The sequence below is a fragment of the Thamnophis elegans genome, chromosome 14 (genome assembly GCF_009769535.1).
Source record: "Thamnophis elegans isolate rThaEle1 chromosome 14, rThaEle1.pri, whole genome shotgun sequence".
NCBI classification, from domain to species: Eukaryota; Metazoa; Chordata; class Lepidosauria; order Squamata; family Colubridae; genus Thamnophis; species Thamnophis elegans.
In genome coordinates, this window is record NC_045554.1 from 722,189 (window position 1) to 726,929 (window position 4,741).

At 48.1% G+C, this 4,741-nt stretch overlaps 1 non-coding gene across 1 annotated transcript; it reads left to right on the forward strand.

The window, feature by feature from the left end:
- Positions 1-4,386: 4,386 nt before the first annotated feature.
- Positions 4,387-4,491, forward strand: LOC116518193. The gene has a single exon (XR_004256518.1). It is a non-coding gene; the product is annotated as a U6 spliceosomal RNA (small nuclear RNA).
- The last annotated feature ends 250 nt before the right edge of the window (positions 4,492-4,741 follow it).

A 4,741-nucleotide genomic window follows, 5' to 3' on the forward strand; every position in this document is an offset into this window, starting at 1 on the left:
ATGCCACTGTTCCTCTCCCCAAGCATCTTTAGGGGGCTGGGATCTCACCTCCAGAAAAAGTAGGGTATTATGGGGGGAAGAGCCCCCAAGAGAGTTTCAGGAGGGGGGAGGAAGAGATGGAAATTCATTTCTGAGCTTCTTGAAAGCTTCACTGGAGCTGGGTTTGAGGAGTCTCCTCCCGAATAATGCAGAAGAATCGCCGTCATGATTCCTCGTGTAACTTCAGCCCCGAATTAACCTGCTTGACCCATCCTAGTTTCCAAGCCTAGCTGGCCAGAGGCTGCCACCTGACCACTGCAGAGACTCCCCTGAAGCAAATCCGTCATCTGGTTGGGTTAAGCCTGTAAATGCATTAATTGTGGAAATTCTAGTCCTGGAGAATGTGGCTTGCTTGAAGGACATCTATCCAGATCTGAACACGGACGTCCTTCCAGAAGGATCTTGAATTCTGTCCCTCAAGGTCCATGATTGATTCTGTCATAAGGTGTGAGAGGTGAATCTTTGCTGAGCACCAAAAAAGGGAGAAGGTTGCCTTTTTCATTGTGGAAGGTCCAAGGAAGAGGAAAGATCAGTTCTCCTTGGAATGAGGTGCCCTGCAGCTCCAGGTCCATTGTCCTTCTGGAATGTAGGCGATCTTTGGAAGGGATCCAACAAGGTCACTTTAAAAGGCCTATAATGTTCCATTAACAAGGTCCATTCACACCTTCTTTGTTACTTCAAGTTTTTCCTCCTTGTTTCTCCCATGGCCTTACCATGAAAGTTGGTCCTTTTATTGATTTCCATTGTATCTCTGGCCCCAGGATGGTGCAGGAGATTCCCCTCCACCCACTTTTATGGAAATCACCTCCTTTCTTGTAAACCGGGATCATTCTTTGAACTCAACATGCATTTGTGCCCTACTTAAAATGCAGCATTTTAACAAGACAAAACACGCAGAACGTTTTAACAGGAATGAACTTTCCATCAAGGCTACATTTTAAATAAGCCACAATTTACAAGGAAATGTCAAACATGCATTAAGTTTATAAGTAATCACTAAACTGTGTGTAAGCAGCTATTTAAGTCAGAGGCCTTTCAATATTCAAATGAACTGATGGGCTGGAAGTGGCTCAGATGCAGCTGCCCTCGCTTCCCAATTCTTGCAGAGGGAAAGAGGGAGGGAGAGAGAGAAAAGTGGGGAAGAAGGCAATCTATTGGAAAGCTGAAGAAAGCAGCTTTGAGGGGAAGTCAGGATGGAAGGAATGGCAGAAGAAAAAGCTGGGGCAGGAAGGAGTCAAGAGAGGAGACGTTTCTCTTGGAAAAGGACAGGTGAAAAGGTAGGACTGGGAACAAGCCCTGGTGCAGCCTTGAACTCTGGTCATCCAACCATCAGCAGAACAAACAAAGGGATGTTTTCCCTGCAGGGAGCAACCTCGGAGGGGTTTCTGCAGCAAGTAATTTTGCAAACATCTGTCAAGATCCCTCTTGCTCTACATAATCCATGCAAATTCAGATTCCATTCAGGAGGAAGGAAATTTCCCCATGGGGTGCTGGGTCTTCCTTCTGCCTGCATATCCCCATTTGCCCCTGCAGTTTGGGGCCAGAGAGGCAGGGGGGTCACTGAAAGTGGTTCTCCCTCAGGCCCTCCTGCTAAGAACCACACCTGCCGCCTTAAGCGGCCATTGGGAGTCATTTCAGCCAAATAGTTTCTAAGACCCCCTGAACTGGTGGCCTTTGAAGATGCCAGCAAATCTATGCCACCTTTCCTGCCAGGTGTTGACTATCTTGAAACTACGTCTCACAAAAAGGTGTTGGCTAGAGGTGGGTCTCTGGGCGGAGACACAATGACACCAGGGATATCATGGCAACCTCACTTGAATGTGGAATCTGCCTGAGGTCCAGGTGCTGCCATATAGTGAAAGACGCAGGGTTGTGTGAAGCTCCATTAGGGTTTGAGCTGAGCCAGGCCCACATTTAATGGACGGAGGAAGCCTAAACTGGCAGCCCACCTGAGCACCATCCTGACAGGCAGATGGAGACCACAGAGAAGGCAGCTCTTGAACATTGTTGCCCCAGCTAGATGTGACACATTGACATCTCTCTGTGTGTCTGCCTCTTTTCACTTGGGACTGTGACACCTGGGGAAACATTCTGACAAGTGATGGAAGGAAAGGCTTTCAAAAGACTCCCGCTCCCTTCCTCCCCTTTTTAAAAGAATGTCCATCTGCCCAAACGCTTCACAGGATGTTATAAGCATCCTTGAAGAGCCAAAAGGAAACTCTTCAAAACTGCCAGTTAATTGCCAGAAGGTCTTCTCCACGTAGGGTGCAGCTTGCGTCTTTCTCCAAGACCTTGTTGGCTTGGCCATGTGGGAAGCCAACAGCTGGAATCCACTGGAAACGTTCACAGTCTGGTCCCTGTTTTGGAAATAGATGTCCAGGTGCCTGAGGGGAGACTCTGCCTTGTGAATCTCTCCTTTCCCCACAGAGGTCTTCTCCCTCAGACCCGAGACTGGTTGTTGGTGCCACGGAGTCAAATTCTCCAGGATTTTCTGAAATAGGAGGGAGAAGCGGCCTTCTTCTGCCCAGGCAGCTGCCACACCGGCTTTTCCAGATGGAAAAAAGGGAAGGGATGCCAACCCCACTCAGATCAAATCAGATCCACATCCGATCAGAGGCCAAGGGTCTTGCAGGCACTATGGATGGCCAGAACAGCCCAGCATCCACCGAGGGCCGTGCAAATAGGGAATCGACTGTTAGCCACACCACCCAACGAAGAATGTGTGCCATGGTTTGTGCCGATGGCATTGCCAAGGGTGGGGCAGAAGAGGCAGCAGCTGGCGCAGAAGGCAGCCACGGCTTTCTTAAAAGTGTGGACAGGAGGGAGAGAATCTCAGGAAGTGGGTGATTCCTGAAGGAAGGAAGGAAGGAAGGAAGGAAGGAAGGAAAATGGACGGTGGAGCCTTTCTGCGCTTTACACAAGCATCCCCCCCCCCCCAGGATGCTGCAAGTGTTGGAGCACTTGCATTATTTACACCCCGCTAAAAGGTTTGCTCCTATTTCTCTCCGCTCCCTCCAAATCCCATACAAATCTCTCCCCTCCGTCTGCCGGCTCAGTCATTTCGACTCTGCTCTGAAGTTGTCAGAAGCAAATCTGAAGGCTGAGTTCAGTTGCTCCTGGCAATGTCAGATGGGTTTCTATCATGCCATGAAGATGAGTTGGCAGCTCCTCCTGTCACGGGTGCCCCCCCCCACTTCTGCTTTTTTTCTGGGGCTGCAAGCCTGTGGTCTGAGGAGCAGACCGCCTGCCCAGCCGCCCAGGGCCAGCCAGTGGCCTTGCGGTGATGCTCCAGGGATTGGCCCCTCTCTTCCTCGCCCTCTTTTGGGCCAGGTCTCGCCCCAGGCTTCAGGCTGATCCAGCAGAGAGGCTGCCTCTGTCCACCAAAGGCCCTGGAGATGCCTTCTCCACAAAGGGAGGCCAAGGAGATTCTTTCCTCTTGGGCCACGGGGCATCTCCCACCCCTGCAGGAGAAATTCTTGGCTGGCCCGCTGCCATCAACGCGGCCATGTCCCTGCAGGGCTTGTGATGTGCCTGGCGGAGAACCCGAGGGGAGAAACGATGAAGAATAGATTTGGGGTGGGCAAAAACCATCCGTTCATCAAGAGACAGACCTGTTCTCTGAGAACTTTCGGATTGGCTGCATCTCAAAGGCGGGGAGTCTTTAGGGCCCGAAGTAAGCAAACCTTTCAAAGCGAAATAATGCTTAGCTTTGGTAAATGTCTCAGCCACCCCGGGGGTTGTGCAAATGGAATGGAACTTTTAACTATCAGTTGAGATTAAGACTGAACAGACATCCAGCTGATTATATCCAGGGGAAGAAAAAAAAACATACCACTTGATGTTGCTTTCCCATTACTCCTCTTTAAAATTCAATTCCTGACATGCATGTAGTATATGAAGATTTCTAACAGCGTTCTCCGATGCCTAACATAGATGATCATGTACGAGGCAGCTGAAAAGTGTCCAGCCTTGGATTTTGTATTTTTGTATTTATTGCACATTTATAGGCCGCCCTTTTCCCTGAGGGGACTCAGGGCGGCTTACAATCAAAGGGGAAAGGGAGTGTAGGACAAATACAAAAAAGATGTGAACAAAAGTAAATTAAACAGTAGTCCTCACTGAGAAAATTAAAAGCACCAATACAACTATATACTAATAAAAAGTGAGATCATTCATATCATCTCAAGCAATCCCATGCACTCAACATACCGCCCCCCCCATCCTATTTTATAATCTTCCTCTTGGAGAGATGCCCACTTATTTTCAATCTCTGCTTTTAGTTCTTTTAAAAACATGTAATAATTGCACACAACTCAAAGCTCCGGTGATGACTAATTCACTGCAAAGGAACTTCATTTATATTAGCACACAGACTAAAATTGGAACAATACCGAGAAGATTAGCATGGTCCCTGCACACGGAACCTAACGATGATTTATGGATCTGGGCTTTAGAAATAAATAAAACGCAAACAAGAAAATATCCACGGCTTGATGGTCTTTCCCCTTCTTCATTTTAAAAGTCATTTTATACAAATAAATGCTTTCCTTTCAACTATCTGTGGAGGTCAACGGCAGATCCGGCATCTGAATGCTAATGTTTCCTTGCACTTAAGACGAGCAGAAGCAGGATGAATTTAACAGAAAATCAACACAGTTAAGAACCGGGGGAAGAATTTTCCTTCTACAATCTTTGCAACAGA